At 41.7% G+C, this 22,672-nt stretch overlaps 2 long non-coding RNA genes across 2 annotated transcripts; both read right to left on the reverse strand.

The window, feature by feature from the left end:
* Window positions 1-208: 208 nt before the first annotated feature.
* Window positions 209-7,772, reverse strand: LOC125727162 (uncharacterized). Its single transcript, XR_007388580.1, has 2 exons — window positions 3,468-7,772; window positions 209-1,579 (listed from the first exon to the last, which is right to left on the reverse strand). It is a non-coding gene; the product is annotated as an uncharacterized LOC125727162 (long non-coding RNA).
* A 177-nt stretch (window positions 7,773-7,949) lies between these two features.
* LOC125727160 (uncharacterized) lies at window positions 7,950-10,027 on the reverse strand. Its single transcript, XR_007388579.1, has 4 exons — window positions 9,781-10,027; window positions 8,927-8,992; window positions 8,396-8,437; window positions 7,950-8,150 (listed from the first exon to the last, which is right to left on the reverse strand). It is a non-coding gene; the product is annotated as an uncharacterized LOC125727160 (long non-coding RNA).
* Window positions 10,028-22,672: the final 12,645 nt, after the last annotated feature.

Raw genomic sequence — 22,672 nt, forward strand, 5'->3', positions numbered from 1 at the left:
TTATGTTAGGAGAAAGCGCCGTAGCTTTCACTCCTACAATCTAGTTATGTTGGAGAAAGCGCCGTAGCTTTCACTCCTACAATCTAGTTATGTTGGAGAAAGCGCCGTAGCTTTCACTCCTACAATCTCCTGTGTGAGGAAGCGCCGCAGCTTACCACTCACACACTTCCACTTCTAGGACCCAGGAATAATCGAGACAGCACACGTCTTTCTGTTTTACTTGCGCAAGGGTGCCCACTTCAGGTGCAACAGACAGTATCTGCGCCTCTGTTGAGTGTCACACCGGACAGTCCCTTGGCTTCTTTATTTATAGGGTAGGGGAGGGGTTACATGGGTCTTGTCTTTAAACTAGTCAATGCTGTGTGAGGCCTCCGTGAAACAGGGTTAATACAAAGCATTACATATCTCAAGGTGGGCCCCCTGCTATGTTGACAGAATCTGTTTCCTTTCTCAAGGTCTCTTATTCCTGCGTCACAATCTGGTAGGCCCCTGTGAGGACATCTTGTCTGCAACCCTTTCTGGGCCATGGGTTAGTTGTTAAGGGTTGCACGTACACATATAGGAGGATAATAATATGATAAAATACACAGATACACTCTAACAATGTCTGAACCAGTAAACACTGTGTTCTCCTGCACAGCTCCCTGTCTCTATCGTACACTGCAGACTCACAGAGTCTGTGTCAGACACAGTGTCAGACACAGGCTGCTGTACCACAGTCTTGCTGTTGGAGTCTTTACCTGAAAAGCAAAATGTTGATGATGACAGCGCTTTGAGAGTCACAATGGAAAACACAGATCCTGAAAAATATTTCTTGCCGATTTTAGAAATATTTTGGAATGGATGTCATGTTGTTCTATCCATCCATAAAATAAGTAACTTCTTGGAGAATAGTTGACATTCTTGTCTCTTTTTGTTGTATAACTATTTATTAGTATATATTCAGTAACACTTTACATTAACTGCACCTACATTATACATTTACAATGCATTCATATAACATTCATAATCACCATGTAATTCGTATACCTTAATATCCTAACATACCTTAACAGCTTTAATATACATTGATAACATTATATGATAACAAAGATTATATTATAACTGTAACACTGGCCCAAGAAGTGGAACGGAGATCTAGATTTGCACGCAGCCAGAAGTTTTATTGGCAGCACTAGTACGTAGCAATGAAAGGGGCTAAGCGAGGAGAATGGTCGAGGGGCAGAAGCATGTGTCCGAAGCCGAAAGAGGAACAAACACGGGACACGACAACACAGGGAAAGAGTACCAGGAGAAGCCGGTCTCAGCGGGGCAAGAGGTTCAGGTTCGGGAACGGGTCTGGGAAGAGGAAGAGGAACAGACAAGGTAAGTACACTGGGCGGACGGAACAGGTAGGAAGCAACGGGTAGACGATAGACAATAGATTGCTCGGTATGGCTCAATAGCATGGCTCAATACTTCGCAATGTCCCGATGGAGCTCAGTGCTTAAATCCATTCCGTCATTAAGCGTTCTACGGAGCACCTGGCTGGTCCCGCCCATGTGGGCGTGATCGAGACGGGCTATTCGGTGGGTTCCGCCTGCATGGGCATGACAATAACAAACATTATATGATAAGAACAAACATTATAATTGTATAATCATATGTTTCATGTTAGTGCATGAAGGTAGATGAATTTAATTAATTTCAATGTAAAGAACTGAAGTGTGTAAAGTGTATTTTATATTTTCATGATTTTCGTGACTATCAATATCCCTCTGGCTTATGTTGACCATTTTGTTTGTCTATTTTTTAAACATTAAATAAGAAGTGTGCACCGCAAAAGGAATTACTTGGTTTCATGCGGTTTCTACTATTTATTTTCTTGTGTGTTGAAAGGAAAGTTTTTCCTTTCTACCATAGCACTACAGCAAAAAGCAAGACATCATGGCAAATGCAATTATGCTTTATTCAAATAAACATGATTACATTTATTATTATATTACAGTTGATTAGCATAATATCTTCAAAGGTTTCATGATTTAATCTGCAATCGTCTGGCCTGAAATCTTTTCCTGCTACACTGAAAACTCTCTCAGCCTGTGCAGAGAAAGCTGCAGCCAAAGGGTTGGCATCCTCTGATAAACATGGTTGGCTCAGGTATCGGTGACATTATGTGAAGCTTTCATGGCAGGAATAGGCACTAGTTTGACTTTTGATGCAGGAAAAGTGTTTGGGACGTTTCTTAGGTTAGAAACTGCAGTCACCATGGTGCACAAAATGACAGTATAATTATTGTTTTAGGTGACACTTCAAATGTTGCATTATTTCATTCTGAATAAAATTATAATAGTGATACACAACAATGTTAATGTGCTTATGTGTAATTCATATTTAAATATTTGGCTGTATAGCTAAAAGCTATATTGTAGCTATATGTACTGTATGTATATGAATTTATTTGAATTCAAATACGTATTCATTCTGCTTCCTTAAATTCAAAAATGAATTGTAATTCTGCATCCTGTTTTCAACAGCGATTCAACTTTATTTCAGATGAACAAAATTAATTGAAATTTAAGGTCCATTCTCAAACCAGTTCTGAATGGTGCATATCCGACTCTTATATTATAGCATGTCTTTCTGAGACAATATACAATGACTGTTGAGTTAAAAAATTTTAAGAATATATTTTCTTTGTCGCCTAAGACTTTTACGCAGTAATATATATATCAACTCAAAACTGAAATGTAAACATTTTCCTTTAATTTATTTGAAAGAGGCTGCAATGTGTAACATTTTTCCAAATCTGAAGATTCCATATGGCTGAAGATTTCTGACAGCAAGCAAAATGTAACAAACTGTGAAATAATGTGATGCAGCGCATGTTCATGTATAAATGTAACAAACTGTATAATGATGTGATGCAGTGCATGTTCATGTATAAATGTAACATCAGGAGGGGTCCAACACATAACTGTATACACATAACTAAATCCACTTCACACAAGTAAGATGATACTTAATGCCTCCTATTAATTTGTATTCTTGTATACTTATTTTTACATATTTCAGCTATTTATGCGTGTAATAATAATAAAAAGTTTATAATTCTAATTGGAAAGCTTTTATAAATGTTTTTGTTTAATGCTGTATATAGAAAAACATTCAAGGACCAATGCTCGCAATCTACATCAACTATGTTGGTTAATTTTATATTGACACAGAGCTCAACTGTCAAAAATGTTTGTCAAAGGACAATATTATTGACACTTTAATAAAGCAAATATGAAAATAGTTGGAATCTCATTTATCTGTGATTATGACAAAGGTTCCATTTCCAAATGCGATTTCATTATAGAACAGAGCAGCGCAATAATACACTGCAGAATCTGACGGCTCCACGTTAGAAATAGTGAGGTTAAAACTCCCCTCTGTATTCAGTAAGGAGTAACGTTTTATGTTTTTATATTCCTTGTAAAATTCACCAGGTACGTAGAGAAGTGCTTTCGCGATGAGCTGGGGCTTCTGACCAGCAGCTTGCTAAAACCAAACTGCAAAAGAAATATCTTCTGGACGGAAGCATGTCAGGGTCACACTGTCTCCATGCTGGACCCTCATCAGGTAGCTGGGCTGAACAACATCCACAGCCAGTGAAGTGTCTGGAAAAAGAGAGAAACACAAATGAATAAACAAACAAACAAACAAACAAATAAATAAATATCATAATAATAATCAGAATACCTATTACATATGATGAAGATTAAATGGCCAAATACTTATTACACTAATCACATCGTACAGGATATATAAAAATCCCCCCAAAATATGATTTAATAGTATAGAACCCTACTAATGAAAATGAGAAGACCAAAGAGTCTGAACATCTTTGCGGTTCCACTGTTTAGAATAAACTGCTCTGCTGCTAAGTGAGAGATCATGGTCGTGGTCGGGATGAAAGGGCAGGAAACAGAGAGGAACAAGACACACATCAGGCTGATCTGATTGGCTGTTCACATGGGAACTTACGTAATAGTGAAAAAGCATCCTAATGTGCACTTATGTATTTGTACATAAGAAAAAACAGAAAGAATAAAATATAAGAAAAAAAGGAATCTTTTCTAATGTCTTACCTGCCTCTGCAGGCATCTGCTGTAATGTCCTCACATGCTGCATTCATGTCAGCCAGCAGGGCCATCTGAGCATGTGGCTAGCGATCGTAAGCCTTCTAACTCCATGCTGAGCAGAGCCCCTCGATCGGGTTAAGGAATGGGGAGTAGGGGTCCATGATGTTCTTTCATTATCAGAAATTGCACCACTGTACTGTGCCCAGTCAATACATGCTTGGCAAATTAAGGTTCATGAGATGCACCTATGTAATATTACAAAAAAATCTTGAGGAAATGCAGAGTTCTGGAGGAGATTCTCATACTGTAGATGATGGCATGTGTTTATGTGCCATACTGAAGAAACTGTACAAATTGCTAGACATAAAACACAGGACTGGCAACTTTCAGCAGAAAATAGATGGTACGTTTTAACACCTTGATAAAAAACTTAAAATCCATAGTATGTGGGACAACCTTACAGAACCTTTAGTAGTCATTGTTCAGAACATTAACACGGATTAAAAACAATTACTATGAAAGTGCATTATTCAGTTAAGTTGTCCTTTTGTGAAGAGAAAAACTGTCTTTGAAAAAGCGAAACAATAGAACTAAGCTGCTGCGTTGGCGCCCCCTCGTGGTGAATTGAGGATAGTTCTGTCTGAACCAGCTCAGCAGGAGATTTGGTGTCAGCTGTCGTGACAAACTTCCTGCTTAGTGAAGGAATCTAGCGGTTTGAAGGGCAGACATAAATAAATAGACGGTATGTACTTTTGATATATTGAGAGTCAGCCGAGACACATTTGGGGATGGCAAGAGGTTCAATATTTATTAACTTATCAGCTCCGGGAACAACGCACAAACACTCAACTTCCCTCTCTTGCCTTCTTCTACTTCCCTCCAACTATATGCTACTACTGCCATCTAATGGTTGAATCCAAGCTACTACAGTATTGCACAACATGCAACCCCGGAGGATAGTAGAGACACAGAAGGCAACGTACTGTACGGGGTTTATTGTTGGGAACACGCAAACAGGACTGGAATCAGCAAGTACAATCGAGTCCAAAAGCCAGTTCTACAGGTGGCATGCGAGACGCAGGACAAGTACAAGGGAGAGGTCCGGGTGGATCAGGATGGGATGGGATGGGATGGCAGCAAAGCAGGCAGATGGACCGGATCGGGGTAGACAGGAGGAAGACCGCCCTGTACTTCTTATGAAAACCCTCAACAGTACCTTGCATATAATGCAGCGCCAAGCAGAACTAAACAGGGAGTTGACGTAACTCAGGTGTGGCTGCTGCCGCTGCATTCTCCCGAGGGGGGCGTGACAATACAATGAATAATGAACATCTTTAAATCGGTAAAATACGATTTACGGATATATCATTATTCGTACGCCATAATTATTTAGAAATTTGACCGACATTTTCTGACCAATAATTGTACATTTTGCTCGATTAACCCTCTCTTACCTGATAATTTCAAGTGCGCTCTCATCTCCACTGCTGTCAGTGTATAATTCTCCTCAAGTCCCTCGGCCACGTCGCGCGAGCTGGAGGCATGTTTGGCGAGTCAGATTATCATGAGAAGGAAGAGATACATTGTGTTGTTCATATGTCATTGAAGAGACCTTGTTTCATGAACAATGAACTTTTATTTAACCACCAACATCTTCCATGCAAACCCACAACCTGCTCTGTGCCGTCGGTCTCCCTACCCCTTGTCTTTACCTCCTCCCAACCCTCCAGGTCTCTCTGCTGGTCACCAAAGGTACTGCACTACATATCAACACATCCCCCTTTCTTTAAAGCAGAGAACAAACATGCCTTAACATACCAAAATATTATATTGGCATTGTCAACGTCAGTATTCCCATTTTCATCATATCATTACTGTTTTTTTTTTTACATTTCACAATGCTTTCAAATAACACAAAACTCTTTAAAAAAAATAAACGCCCTAATTTTCACACCCTGCCAGCTAACCGCTCGTTCTAAGGCAATAACCGACACCATTGCTGCCTTTATTTGTAAAAATATCCAGCCTTACGGTGTAATAGATAACTGCTCCACATCTTGGAGCTGAGGTATCACATACCACATAGGAAGTTTTTCACCAGGAAATGAATCCCTGTTCTGTATGACAAAGTGAGACCGATAGCTGAGTGCCTAAAGAGCCGCAGTAACATATGATGTGATAGTCACTGCACACTACATAAAAGTCTTTATTCCTGAGCATGTGTTACTGCATTACCGAAACTGAATGTTTGGTGTACAAAACGGAGACGGGTTTTTTTTCTTCAATGAAGTTGATTGTAATGAAAGTTTTTATCCGTGTTTTGTTGCAATGTCTTAGCAAGTTCACCTCTTTTTCCATCCATGGAATTTTCAATGTGGTGATGTAATCCATCTAGCAAGTTCAAATTGCCCAGCTGTCTTGGCCGCTTTTGGGACAGGTGTGCACCACAAAGTTGTTGTTGAAAGTGATTACAGTTGATCTTTTTCTGCGGAGAGGAGATGCTTGAACAGGGTCAGTCAGAAATGCCCTTTATTGACATGTTCTTTAGGGTGCTTGTGGCAAGTGCTACAAGATGACCGACCTTGAAAGTGGTGACACCTTTGCTGTGATGGTCATACCTCCACATTCCTGGGGACTGGAGGAGGTATGTGGTATGGATTGTGCTTAATGTCATCCCTCTTTGCAGTTTATCTGCATTTCCCTGTTACAGTACTTGATGAGATGGTGTGTTTGATATTTCACTCAGGTGTGTCAAGAAGTGGAAATTTTGAAAAAAACCACGGCACAAGAACGTTGTGGGCTTCTCCCATTCTTTTGAAGACGATCTGTTCATGTATATTTTCATGGAGTTGTGCAGTAGGCAGGTGAGTCCCTGACTTTTATAGACGTCTTACTAAGGCAAAGACTTTGTGATGGATCAGGCTGCCCCTGTTTCTCCCTGCCCAGACACTTGGTGACATCCTGAAAGCTCGCGGGACTCTGATTGACCCCGAAGTCCGCTATTACATTCAACAGCTGATATCGGGGATAAAACACATCTACCGGCAATGTTATGTCCATAGGGAAATCTAGTTCGATATGTGTACATGCACTCACGCTTTACTCAATTCTCTGTTTAATAATGCTGGCATTTCACATGGCATTGCGAGTGTAGCTCGTCTGGATTTCTGTGTAGTGTTCATTTATCAATTTGGTAAAGTCTGCAGTTTGGCAAAGTATTTGAGTCTATCCTTAATGCAAATTTGTTTGTCTTTCAGAAAACTTATTTGTCAGTGACAAAATGAAACTGAAAATCGGGGATTTTGGACTGGCGGTCAAGCTGGAGCCGAGGGACAAGTAGGTGTTTTTTGCAGAATTCCTGGCTAAGCTTTCAAATTTGTTTATACAGCAAGCTAAAGCACATGTGCGCTTAACGTTTTCCATTTGTGTGTGTTGTAGAAAAGTGTGTGGTACTCCATGTTACATGGCTCCAGAAGTGTGGAAACGAGAGGGCCATGGAACGGAAGCAGAAGTCTGGGCACTGGGCTGTGTCATGTACGTATACCCTATCAACCCTCCTCCCGGCCAAAGATCAGCATGGCTAATAAAATCTGTCTAACATTTTAAGAAGACATGCGTCTAACATACATAAATATGTTTTTTTTTTCTACTTGAAATAGAAAAGAAAAATGAATACTGGCACACAGTTGAGAGGAATTGCTCTTTTGGAAGCACAGCATTTTTTTGTCAAATGTGAAAGACCTCAAACACCTTTGCTGCCTTTCTTACTACAGGTACCAGCTTCTGGTTGGGGAAATCCCATTCGATCACGATGATCGCTGTGAAATGATAAAGAACATCAAAGAAGCTAAATTTATTCTACCCCAGAACCTCGGTATTGAAGCTGGGAAACTGATGGGCAAAATATTTCAAATCGACCCACGGGATCGCCCGTCACCGCAGAATATCCGTGGCCACAAGTTCTTCACAAAGGTTGGTCCACTTGCAAACTGGTGGGATGTGGATGATTAGCTGGTCTGCTGAGGTCACTGGTATTTACCCTTCCTATAAAATTACAGTAACAAAAGATGGATGGATGGATGGATGGATGGATGTATGGGATTGGTTTGCTTAACTGATGCATGTTAAACCAACACCCTAGGGTTTCACTCCAAAGGCACTGCCAGCTAGTAGCTGTGATAAAGCGCCGCAGCTTAAAGCAGTAAATCGATTTGTGAAGATTTTCAACTGGTTCATGCACCTGCTACAAGCTGTAGAGGAAGTACTGAGTAAGTGCAGTGAAGCCCTACCATTGAGTACCTCCCCCAACTTCCTGTTCACGCCAGTTCCAGCTTTATGGATAGGGATGAAAAATGGAAAGACATACACAGAAAATAAAATGCACAACCAAACATAAAATACACATTAACTGAATCTGTGAGCTTCAGTTTTATACCCTTAGTTTCTCTGATTAAAACTAGATTTAAATTCCTCTTTAACCAATTTACCCTATTTTAGGTTTAGTTACTGTATGTTTAGACTTTCATAGCTAAATTTAGAATCAATAACCAATTATGTCAAGATTAAATTGTAATTGGCCGTAGATTAGACTTAGGGATGTTTTTAGATTTAGGTTCACCAGTTCCAATATGTTTTTTGATTACCCTTCTTAGTCCAACTCCACTCAGGTGAAGAAAGGGTAAGTATATAACAACTTAAATGAAATACAAATTAGTTACGTTAACTGCATAAAACAATTTAACAGTCCTACCACAAATCCGGTAGTTAAATGAATATGAGTTGTCAACACAAGAATCGGTTTAGTTCCTTGGGTGACTCACCATCGACATCCAACGATATTCGAATGCAGCTCCAGGAAGTTTAGGTTCCCGCTAAAAGGACCTGACCTGCGTAAGCAAACAGGTATTATAATACACTACAATATTTACTATATCAGTCACTCTGTCTAATCATTACAGTTATAATTAATCAAATATATGACACTATATCAAAGAAAATACTTTTACACATAATGTCCTTTTTTTTGGAGGGGGTGGATCAGGGGGGAGGGATTTTTTTTTTTTTTTGATTGATTGTTTGAACTTTCAAATATGTAAGAAAATACATATTTGAAAATACATACCGAAGAGAGCAGACCTACTTAGTACGCCTCCTCAGTTCTTCCAGTTTGTTGCGTTTCAAATATATTAAATGTAAGAAAGTACAAGAATGTAAATTCCTTGATCCATGTGCATCTCATAAATGCCTTCCTAACCATGGATTTGGATACTGATGTTTCATTCGTGAATATAAAAATGATACTATTTGAAACCAATATTCTGTTTGTCATTTCCATTCTAAATGAACAACCAAGATTTTAAAATATATATCTAGAAAGAACGTGTATTAAAACATGTTGAAACACGAGGAATTTACAAAATGCAAATCTACAAACAAGTACGAGAACCAATTTTTTTTTTAAGTGGGCTAATCAACAAATAACCTTTCTTTAACAGGTACTCCGGAGAGATAAGTATTAGTTACCTTTCTTTTACAGCATAAAGAATTGTACATTCACTTCAATACCGAAATGTATTGAATTATATAATACACTCAAAATACACATATTTCTAAACCAAATTACTAAATTGTGCCTCTTTACTGCACACACGTTTAGCGAATAAGGAAAATGTACCTCTGGTCAAAATGTGCTCACGCGGCTGCTCCGTGCCTCATGGGTGACTAGTAGCAGGAAAAAACGTTCAGCCATCACAACCAATGTTGTCTCGCTCTCTGAATATTTCTTTAATATTTCGGTGTATCTCCAAAAGAAAAAACCTTTTGCTCTTTGTAATACAGCTTGTTCACCGTCTAAGAAAACTACGTGACTACATTTTTTCAGGCAACCTGGAAAAACCGGAATATTCCTGTTCTTCACTTATGAGAGGGCGTGGCTTCACTCAAGCCAATTGAGTTTAACCTCTTAAATCACAGATGGTTTTAACTACACTATTTTTCTGCATAAAACGCGTGTTACATATTCAACTGTGTCTTTCTCATCTCTTTAGTGTTGTGTCTGTCTTTATTTGAAAAATGTGCATCGTTAATGTGTTTGGCACTCTCCTAAACGTCAATAACCAGAGACAGACGAATGGGAGTAAAAGACAAACAAAAAAAGTATCAAAATGACAGTGTTGCATTTTTTTAACACAGAAAGAGTCATTTCAGCTTTACTGCCACCTATGAGTTAATGGCTGCCAGTGTTTGTGTTAAAAGTGTCTGCAAATAAGTTTAACTCCGGTATCTTACTGAAAACGCGCCGCCTTCTTGCCTGCTGTCATTCCGCTAAGATATAGGCGACTCTGGTAAGTAACAGGTAAAGTTGTCGTTTAAAGTAATGCAAATGTGCATTGCCGGTTAGTAATTGTTTTACTATATCACGTTACGTCATTTATAGTTGTAGTACAGTGCATTCTGAATCCATCCTAACTAGCCATCTAGCTCATGTGAACATGAAGCAGTACTGCCTTCCAGCTTGGTTTTGCAGAGGGGTTGGTTGCAAATGCAAACAATCCCTTAATGTCCGTGTGTTGTGTTCAGATGTGAAAATAAAAGATAACTGTCAAATTCACTGTTTATGTCCTATTATACAAGATAGCACTGTAAAATAATTTGCTATGCATATGGATGCCCTGCATTGGTGCTGGGACCCCGTGGGCCCCAACGGAAATCTCGCGGGAGCGGGCGGCTAAAAATAGACAGCGGATCCCAAGATTATTGGCAGGATGGAGAATGTAACTGATGTCATTTATTTTGTGTTATATATTCGTGTTTGTTCTGAGCCATTGTATTAAGTTGTGATGTTCAGCTAGTTTGAATGTATTTCTTTGAAATTGGGTTCAGGGTTATCTTTTGTTTTTAAGCTGATCTTGTTTGTTTATAATGATATTTAAACATTTGTTGTATCAATTTGGTTATTGTTTTTTTTAATAACTGCAGATATTTGCACATTTGATTAGTTTTTGGGCTCAGTTTACATTTTTTCGTGATTTTTTGTTGAATTTGTTTTATTTATTCAGTTCTTGTTCTGCTGGAATAAGAATTGAATGCATATAAACTTATTTAATCATACAGTATATCCGTTAATGGATCTGCGGGTGCGGGCGGGATTGGACAGAAATATTGCGGGGGCGGGTGGGAGTGACAGAGACAGCCTGTGAGAGCGGGTTTAAAAAAAAACAGTCCTGCGCAGGGCTTTAACACTAGCGTTTGTTTTTAGTTCTTGATGCCCCCAGTCGGTAGCCCATGTATGTAAATATGTGGGTAGGATAACGGTTAAACCCCCCGATTCCCATGCAGCATTTGATCACAATTGATTGCATTCATGCTGGGAGGAGTCATCCTGTCTTAGCAGAGTCTCTGCTGAAGCTGTGTGTCAGCTTATTCTCCATGTCTGACTAGTTTTTGTGTCGCTCCCCACACTTCTGTCACAGTAGATAGTCCTGACTCCCATGCGGCTTAATTAATGAAGCGGCTCTTTCCTTGCATCTAATAAATGTAGCAGCTATTTACTTGCATCTCTCACAGAAGCAGATGCTCCCTTACATTTGATCTACTACAGTTTTTTATAAGGTGTTTCCTTTGCTTTTGTCAGCCCTAATTCCCAAGTTTCTTTTGCAGTTTTTCCTGATATCTCTGCCACAGCTTCAGCTTCATTTTTTGCAGCCTCTCCTACACTGTCTGCTCTGGCTGCATCTTTGGCTCCTTCAACCTCCCTCCTATAGCTCCTGCTGCAGCCAAAGCCCCCACAGCTACACCCACTATTCCTACTACTGCTCCTACACCTAATGCCCCAACCGCCTCAGCTTCTGCAGCTGCTGCCCCAAATGCCCCAGCTCACTCTCTCTTTCTCGTCTCTTGATCTCAGACTCCTCTGCTTTCTCTCCCCTCTCCTCCATCTCTTCTTTTGTCTTTTTTCACCTCCATCGCTATAGCGTCTGCTATTACCTGGAGTGATTTATTTGTGTAATGACAGGGAATCCTTATTCCCTGGCCTGCTATGTAGTTCAATGGGTTGTTTGAGCAGCTTAAAAGTTGACACCCTTCCAGTCATGGAAGAAGGCTGGACTTTGGTCTGTCTCACCTCTTTGTTTTAGGGTTTTATTTTATCATTGGCTTTTGGTGTATCCTGCTTGTGTCTTGTTTTTTCTGTGATAGCATAACATGGCACAGGCAAGGAAAAGAGTATAAAGTCTATATTCCTAGTATTTCGGTTTTGATTTTTTGTCAAGTGAAAGTCTTTATGACCATATATATGTGTGAGTAATTTGGTGATTATTGGTGGCTGTTTTGGTAATATGATGAAGACTGATGAAGTACCAGTACAGACTCTGTTTTGGAAAGGGGGGGGGGGGTTAATTGACGGAGACTGCTACATTCACTCACCTGGAGATAATGAGACTGAGGATTTAATGGGAATTCTGTCTTTTATCACGTGTGTATCTTCCTGGTCAGGATTGCGATGTTGATTGCTGTGTAGACTTTCTTATTGGTGCCGTGCTGTGATGAGCTGGAATGATTTATTGCTTTGAGAGCGTAACCTACCTTATTTCACGTGTGCTGTGCTGTTTTATCAGATGCCCTTAGTGTATGCGTGGGAATTGTGTGCTGCGAGGCATCCAACGTGAGCCCATTGATTAATGAAATAATTGAATAATAAAGTATTGTTATCGCCTCAGTTTCCCTGATTCTGAGTGGAGTATTCTGACCTACTGGACAAGACCGGGGTATAATTAAAGGTGGTGGCAGCTTAACCTGTTGTTTACTGAGGTTTAAATATCGCCCTCTAGTGGCAAGGAAAATCTATTACAGTACATTTAGTCACGTTAAGCCTTTTCCTTATAACATTTACATTTACAGTATTTGGCAGACACCCTTAGCCAGAGTGACTTACATAAGTGCTTCAAGATGCTGCGATGAATTTTTCCGATACTAGCTCAATAAGGACCCAAGCTATGAATACCATCTATCCGAACACTGTTAAGAAAGTGCAACAATTTTTTTTTTTGTACATATACACACACACACTAGCATTTTATATTTTTTTTTGTCAAGTGAAAGTATTTATGACCAGATATGTGTGTAAGAATTTTGGTGTCGCTATTTTGGTACATTAGACCACATTAACCCTTTTCACATTAAGCGTTTTAGAATGTCCCCAAATAAGATGACGGAACAGAAAGTGGAAACGCTACTGCTTTGAAAAAGTCTACTGCTTAGAAAAATTTAAATAATTCCGTTACATAAAATGCACAGAAGGCTCGTGCATGTGAACAGGAACCTTCATTCCCAATAACATGTGAAACAGCGACCCTGAAGTCACACATTACGATGGTCACAAAATACGATGCAACACCTGTAAGGAGCTACCCAGCTCCGCCTGGACCCTTTGGAAATGCCAGACGGCGTTTTGGCCAGAGCGCACCGCGTACATTCTTTGTTGCTCTCCGATTTTCGTTCTGCTTCATATACGTATCTGCTGCTCAGCGGTCGCCCATCTTCTCGGCACGAGCGGGGTGACGCTGCTACACCCCCTGCTGACCGAGACAAGCCAAGAAATATGAGCGCAGGACCAGTGTCACCGACAGAGCGGTATCACCACCATCCTGCGTAAAATGTCAACGTAGATAATGTGAGAATCCTCAGCACTACAGCTAAATATACGTTGGGACCTCATTCAGACCGTGCATGTGATATACACGTATGCTATACTTACACACTCAGTTTTCTGGCACAGAAAGGGAGGCAGGACGCCAGGAAACAGGAAAATGCAGGGTTTAATTAAAGCGAAAAGGAATGAACAAGCAGCAAACACAGATTGACAATATAATGACTAGTCTGGGGAAACAAACTGAAACGGGAACTAAATACATTGAACTAATGACAGGAATGAACATGTGGAATCCACACGGGGTAGATGAGGGGGCGTGGCCACATGGGAGGATCCGATGAGTGGGGAATGATACTTTCCCTCACAAAACGAATATGAAATTCTCTATTCTACTTTAAACAGGTGTCAGCTGAGGCCCAGCACTGTTTCAAAGTAAGAGATTTTTGTTGATCGTTTAATGATTAACAGTACTATAGTGCTTTTGAATACCAGTGATTGTTATGGCATCTGCTGCCAGGAAGGGTCTCAAGGCACTGGGTCCAGTGTATAACCACCCCTTTTCTTCCAAATATAACCTTTTTCTGTTGCTGTGCTGTATTTGGTGCCAGTTAATCTTTGTCAAGAAGATACACACACTGGCCACACAGTTGCAGCACATTTGTCTGCTGTACCCTCATGACCCTGGGGGCGGCATGGTGGTGCAGTGGTTAGCACTGTCGCCTCACACCTCTGGGACCCAGGTTCGAGTCTCCGCCTGGGTTACATGTGTGTGGAGTTTGCATGTTCTCCCCATGTTGTCGTGGGGTTTCCTCCAGGTACTCCAGTTTCCCCCCACAGTCCAAAAACATGCTGAGGCTAATTGGAGTTACTAAATTGCCCGTAGGTGTGTATGTGTGAGTGAATGGTGTGTGAGTGTGCCCTGCGATGGGCTGGGCCCCCATCCTGGGTTGTTCCCTGCCTCGTGCCCATTGATTCCGGGATAGGCTCTGGACCCCCTGCGACCCAGTAAGAAAAGCAGTTTGGAAAATGGATGGATGGATGTACAAATGAATTAAATTATTTTGGAAAATGAACAACAGAGAATAAAAAGGTATTATCTGCATTTTACTGTGGTGGCTAGTGAACATGCGCTCATAGCCATGTGATCAAATCTGGCCAAACCTGGCAGCTTCCCATGATTGTCAATCAGATCTGAATCTGCTGCTCTGGATGATAACAGGCCAGAGGATCTTTAGCCAGAGTCATTTTGCATTTATGGTTGATCTATGCAGGGACCAAGTGAGTTCAATGCAATGCAAAAACATGAACATTACATTTTAAGAGCCATATAGACATTCAAAATGATGATCTTTAAGGCTGCAAGCCATTATCACTGAAACATCACTGCGCTTTTCAGTGAGTTGTGGCTCCTTTGCTCAGTGCCGAGATGGAGGGGGGCACTCAGGAGCACCTTGATGGGAGAACTTCAGGACTGGGGCTCCACAGGCTGACCCCAAAGGGCCCTGCTGTCCCTCAGAGCCGGGAAATGCTGAACGTGGCCCCTGCTCTCAGTCCATGAGCTGGGCACACACAGCATATGTCGCGTGAAACATACATGTACATAAACACACATGTGGTGTTAAACACTTATGTGCATAAACATACACGTCATGTTAAACATACATATAAGCTCCTAAATATTCTGATATTATGACAGCTGATATTTGGAGAGGCAATCTCACCTCCTCTGTCCATGAAGTCCTGCGCTCTGACTGGGAGGCTCACTCTGAATTTCAGTTTGGGCTGGATATTTCTCCCCACAGGCAACAGCCTGCAGGGCCCAGAGAGGAGGCAGTGCCACCAACTGGCAAAACAGAGGTATGGCAGAGATGAAAGGTGCATCAAATCTTACAGCAGTCCTGACCAGTCGTGAAGGTCATTAAATATTAAGTGTGTATTTCTCAGAAACTGGAATGGAAATTTCACTTGAACTGCTTAATTACACAGGTATCGCACAGGCTGGGGCGGTGTTATAAATGTTAGGGAAACACACACACAGAGACACACATAGATATCAATACATTTGTATTCATATCTTTATGGGGACTCATTTCTATTGGCAAAACCCTAATCCTAACTATGACAACCTTAACCCCTACCCAGCCCTAACCTTAACCATAAGTAATACGGGACTTTTGGTATTTTAGTTCATCAATTGCATGGACAGACTTTTTATAACATTGAGTTTTCCATTGTGGGAACTGGAAAAATGTCCTCACAAGGTCAAAGTAACAGGTTTTCTCTCTCTCTCTCTCTCTCACACACACACACACAGTCTACTTAAAAGCTGAACTTACCTGTTAAATTACATTGGAACAGCTGACAGAATATTGATATTCTCAGAAACAGCACCTTAATCATTCTAGTAAAATGTCAAACAGTTTGGTGTCTGGGTGCTATGTGACCCAGATCATAACTGTAATACTCCTGTGTCCTGACATGCAGACACTCACAGCACGGCATCTGTGCAGGGGGCTGATGACAGCCATTGGCAGCTGATGATGGACACACTGCAGGCTGCAGAGAGCAGCTCGCCCACACAGCGATGGATCCGAGCAGCAGCTGGTGGCGTGTGCGGTGCCCGATATGAACCTGCACATGCAGCAGACACTTTTACAACATGTGGTTAGAGGTGAGACAACACAGATCACAGGCGTATCAAACCTTTGCAGTTCGTCCAGTTTGTGCAGCACTGTTGCGCCCCCTGTTGCTTGGAGGACTGGATGCGGTTGAGTAATGCTCCCTTTTCCACTCTCTGGTGCATATGTTAAGTATTGGTTAGGGGTCTGGTCGCAGTAACACAGGTAGGAAACTGAGTCAACTTTTTTTTTATTTGAACTAATAGGTGTTAGTGAAACGCATGACGTAATATGCTACTGGAAAAACATTGATAAAGCAGATAAAACAACAGCGGCAAATGGACACACTCACTGCAGTCTTCTGTTTTCTTGCATGACCTCCTGCAGCAAGAGGACCCCTCTGTCGGAGGGTCAGTTTCAACCTTCCCTAGCAGCTCACTGCTGCCATCTACAGGTGGGAAGAGTCTTTAATGAATTAATTTATATAACAATCAATTCAGCTGCACAGTTTCACAAAAAAAATAAAAAATTTAAACATACAGCAGGCAGAAACGGGTACAGAAGATCTTCTGGCCGATTCTTCCACTGAGGAAAGATGTTGTCGAAGCAGCATGTTCTCCCTGCGCAGCAAACAGCAGTAAATAGTGGCATTACTCGTGATTTGTGTATTCAGATACCATCCTTCACCCCAAAATCTGCCGATATTATACTTTGCCTTTTTTTTTTCAAGAGTGAATAACAAAATAAAATAAATCACATAAGCAGGTTCAGCTAAGCTCATAATGACCGATCCCAGGAACCAAACCTGAGCAGTTGCCAACACACCGCGGAGCCAATTTAGACTCACCAGTCAACCTATCCTGCACGCTTTTGGATTGTGGGAGGAAACTGGAGCCCCTGGCAAAAACCCCCACGCACATGGGGAGAGTGTGCAAACTCCACACAGAGAGGACCCAGGACCAAACCCAGAACCTTCTTCTTGTGAGGCAGAAGCACTAACCACCATGCTGCCCACGATCATTACATCGCATGTACAGTAATAATGCTGAGAGTTGCTTCTCCTTAATTACACTGCAGAGACGTAAACTGTGCCTTATTGGCCCTTAAGCTCATAATCTCTCGATTTTCCTTTGAGAAGAGGCTTGGTCAGGCACCTGACAACTTGTTGCAACAGTCTCCTACAGTATGTATTCCATACCTATTATATCAGCCATTAATGCCACATACGAGTAGAATTCTGCATACACTGTTATGGTCCATATAAATAACTAGATAATTTTCAATAATTAAAAATAAGAACCATATAGTATATAGTGTTGGCATGGTGGCCTCCCATTTCCAGGTATACAGGCCACTCGAACCCCAGCCATGTTCTGTGTGTGTGTGTGCCTCTGTGCCTGTCTGTATAGACTTTGCATGTCATGAATACATCACATTAGAGATGGATTTATACCAAAATTTTGACTTTGATACTGATACCAGCTTTGGGATCTTTCTATTAAAATTAAATCAATAATGTAAAATATTCCCATTTAAAAGTTATGTTGCCTTGAAATAAACAGGTTGATTTATCAATTGGGGTGGCATGGTGGTGCAGTGGTTAGCACTCTTGCCTCACACCTCTGGGACCTGGGTTCGAGTCTCCGCCTGGGTCACATGTGTGTGGAGTTTGCATGTTTTACCCATGGTGTCGTGGGGTTTCCTCCGGGTACTCTGGTTTCCCCGCATGGTCCAAAAACATGCTGAGGCTAATTGGAGTTGCTAAATTGCCCGTAGGAATGCATGTGAGAGTGAGTGTACCCTGCAATGGGCTGGCCCCCCATCCCGGGTTGTTACCTGCCTCGTGCCCATTGCTTCCGGGATAGGCTCTGGATCCCCCGCGACCCAGTAGGATAAGTTTGGGAAATGGATGGATAGATGGATATACAGACAAATTAAGTAGGTTTTTACATATATAATGACAGCATGCAGTTTTTAAAAGATAGCAAAATTCTTCTTGTGTGCATCCATCCATCACTTTTGTTATTCACAATGTTCAGAGATCGCATTGTGAGGGCAACTTATGCTCCTCCCTCCACTCAAAGTCAGCTATTTGTGAAATAAGAGACAGAACATTTGAATTCACAGCTTGTCTTTTTGCTCCTTTCTCCACCTTGAAGCCCCTTTCTGGGTTAATTTGGTGATTTGCATATCTTTTCAAGCATGTAAATGCACTGTCACAAAAATAGCACTTAAATGCTGCAAACTTGACATCTCAAAATGTTGAAAGAACAGTTGCTCATTACAATGAACTTACTTTGACATTGAGACATTGACATTCATGATCATGAAATAAAAAGCTTGCTGTCAGAGGTAGGGGAAGAAGATGTGTAATTGTATTTCAGACAGCTGTACAATTTTAAAATAGTGTCTATAGCAATGTTTACATATTCTTTAGTGTCAGGTTCGCCGCGGGCGATGGGGAGCGGGTGATCGCTTAGGCAGGCAGAGGGAGCACCTGCTCGGGAGCCGCGGGCAGAGGGAGCGCCTGCTCGGGCTGCGCTGGAGCCGCGGGCAGAGGAGGCGGCGGCTCGAGCTTCGTAGCAGGGCTGGTCCACCTCAGGGAGCCTTGTATGGCCGGCTTGTCCATTACCCTCCAATAAAGTCCCTGGAGGGTGAAGTATCGATTCGCGAGGGCCGCGTGCGTAACTGGAACCACCAGCGGAGGCGCAGCGGTTGCAGCTGGCAGAGGAGAAGGGAGTGCCTCGGGCTGGGCGGCTGCAGGCGGCGGGACCTCCAGGTCCCGCACAGGAGAGACGGGCGTGGCCCCTTTAAGGGTGCAGGGCACCCGCGGGATAGCGTCCCGCACCACTCTGGCCCCTCTATTAGCCAGCCTCTCAGGCCGGAAGTAATACCGCTCGAGGGGTGGCTGCAGCTCCTCGGTGACCGGCTCCCGTTCATGGAGCAGGAGGAGTTCCTCCTCCTACTTGCTCCCAAAGCCTGACGAGAGAGGAAGCTCCCAGGCTGATCGTCGGCTCATCGGGTCTCCTTCTCCTCTGCTTTCTCTTCTTGTGGTCCGTCATTCTGTCAGGATCGCCGGTTAACGGGTGCGGCGAACAGGTAGACAGACGGGCAGGAAACAGGCAAGGCAGGCAGGCAGGATACGGGGAAAAACGGGGATTTATTTCGGTAACGGGGACTTGGAAACATCTGACGCAGACTAACATCAGTGACAGACCAGGAACCAATGCAAGACACGGACTGAAATACACAAGGCTGGGCAAACATAATCAGACACAGCTGGGTACGATCAGGGAAGCACACGTGGATAATCAGGGGGCGTGGCACACATGAGGATCGTACGAGCTGGGCGTGACAACTTAGTAAGTCTTGTCAGTTCTCCTTATGAGATATTCAGCTCGTGCGTTTTTGAAAAGCTTGATATTATATTAATGTTTGGATGAAGAAATAATTCACTGTAAAAATAAATGTTTTCAATCCAATATCAGATTGTGGCTTCAGAGTTTAAGGAAAACCTGGACAAAGCTGTTGAAAGATGTGAGAACCTCCTGATACTAGCTTGATGTCTGCAAAGCATCACTGTCAGCAATAAAAACGAACTGGTGCAAGACATCATTAATTGGTTTGTCCTTCAGCACAAGGACACACTTTGAAAGGTGTGTTCATCATTATGTATTATCCATGTTCAAAGTTTTTAGGCCATTCAAAATTAGTGTTTTTTTTCCCTATTTTATAGGTTCCAGGATGGTCTTTGTTGCCGTGGACTACTGGATGCTATCCAGAGCCATCCAGGCGTATTCAGAACAGTATTTACAAAGATCAACGAAAAGCTTGAGAGTATTGAACAGCTGTTTACAGAACAAAGGTCTGAGCGAGGGAGCGACACATACGAAAATGAAGCCATCTGCCATTGGAGAGACTATCTCTTGGATGCTAAGAGTAAGTATTCCTCAACCACAATTAGAACCAAACTTAGAAGGATGTGGAATTCTAAAGAATGATAATTCTTCATAAAATCAGCACTCTATCCATCCATCCATCCATTTTCCAAACCGCTTATCCTACTGGATCGCGGGGGGCCCGGAGCCTATCCCGGAAACAATGGGCACGAGGCAGGGAACAACCCAGGATGGGGGGCCAGCCCATCGCAGGGCACACTCACACACCATTCACTCACACATGCACACCTATCGGTAATTTAGCAACTCCAATTAGCCTCAGCATGTTTTTGGACTGTGGGGGGAAACCCCACGACAACATGGGGAGAACATGCAAACTCCACATACATGTGACCCAGGCGGGGACTCGAACCCGGGTCCTATGGAATATTATTTAGTACTATATAACGTAGAATACAAGTATTATGATATTATTAAAAAGTATGCCAAATATCCATGATGTAATCATTACAATATAAACATTATAATGTAATCAACACAATGTAATCAACTGAGTATGTATTTGCACCTTTTGTTAGTCTGAGATTCTGTTAGCTACATTATGTTAGTCCTGAATCTATGAATATTCACTTTTATTAGCGTATATTTTATCACTATGTTAAAGGACAAATATATTATCAACCTTTTAGTTAGACAATGTGTAAAAGGCTGAAACTGCCTAGGTTTACTACTGAAGGAAGGGATTCGCCTGAGTTCACGGCTGAGTATTTTTAAAAAACCAAGTGGAGCTGCTCACGCCACCATTATGTTCAGCCGAGAGACCAAACGGTAAAAGAAATGATGGACAAACTTATCACCTAGGGGTGTGGATTTAAGGGAAAAAACAATTATTGTGAATGGCTGAAGGAATGATGATGCTTAAGTGACGAGATATTGTTAAATGATAAGAACTTATAAAAATTTGTGTAAAACAGTACTGGACACACTTTTACGTGTCTAGCCTTGGTTGTAACTTCATTGTTGCAATAAAGACTGAATTCTGGATACTGCACAAGCGGACCTCTGACTTCTGATTTGGCGGAGAAGGAGAAATAACCACGACAGTCCCAGAGGTGTGAGGCGACAGTGCTAACCACTGCACCACCATGCCGCCCCCTATCAGCACTCTAACCACATATATTTAAGTACCATTCAGCCTTATTTACTTTATACATGAAGCCTGGCAAAAGCAGCCAGCCTTTACGGACACTGGAGGACATCCTTATTTTTGCCACCGGAAGTGACAGCATTCCAGCTCTTGGCTGTAACCCTGCACCTACACTTGATTTTCTTCATCATTCTTCAAGGTTCCCTCAAGCCAGCACTTGTTCAAACATCTTAAAAATATCATGCCATGCCTCATATGAAGATTTCAAATGCGACATGGACTTTGGAATTAAGAATTCGCCTGGTTTTGGAATGGCTTGTTTACGCGTAGTTGATGTTGCATTGTATGAAATTTTTACAGTTTAAAGCCCAGCAGTATTCTTCACTAACACTACTGGTTCACAGATTCAAGAAAGTTTTTAATAACTGAGGCTTTGTTATTGGTGCCAGCTTTTAGATACATGATTTTTCTGCTGTATCCACCAATTCTGTCACGCCCGGCTCGTCCGCTCCTCGTGTGTGCCACGCCCCCTCATTATCCACGTGTGCTTCCCTGATCTTGCCCAGCTGTGTCGCCCAGTCCCGTCTATTTCAGTCCATGTCTTGTCCGTCATGGATGTTAGTCGATGTCAGATGTTTCCTGGTCCCTGTACCGTGAATAAATTCCCGTTTTTCCCCGTATTCCGTCTGCTTGCCTGCTTCCTGCCCGTCTGCCTGCCCGTGCGATCACCCCCTTCACCGGCGATCACAACAAATTCCTCCTTGGATTATAATCCTCCACCTATTAAAAAATAAAGAAATCATTTAATATATATATATTTTATATTAATTTTGTAACTATATTAAGATGATCTGGTCAAATTGAAGCAGCAGTTTGATTTTCAGTAATAGAAATGTTCATAATATTTATGTAAATTGTTTATTACTAACTTGATTAACTTGTGATTGCCATCAATGTGCCAGAGTGCCCATGGCGATGGTACACTATAGCCTCCTCACTTGATGGTGTTAATTGTCAGGCCCCTTAAGAAAACACCAATGGGATTGACAGCCCTCATAACTTCCCTTAGCCTCTTTTTCTGCACCCTAAATTTTGAAAGACATAAAAAAGATGAATTGGTAATTCAAATTACTACAGACAGTAGTGAATGTACAGTATGTGCTGCAGTTACCTGCATACGTTCTGAGGCAAGCAAATATATATATATTTATAAAAAACTAAATTTGTTGTTTGATTATAGACAAATATGGTTG

Source organism: Brienomyrus brachyistius, unplaced genomic scaffold (genome assembly GCF_023856365.1).
Source record: "Brienomyrus brachyistius isolate T26 unplaced genomic scaffold, BBRACH_0.4 scaffold89, whole genome shotgun sequence".
Classification (NCBI taxonomy): Eukaryota; Metazoa; Chordata; class Actinopteri; order Osteoglossiformes; family Mormyridae; genus Brienomyrus; species Brienomyrus brachyistius.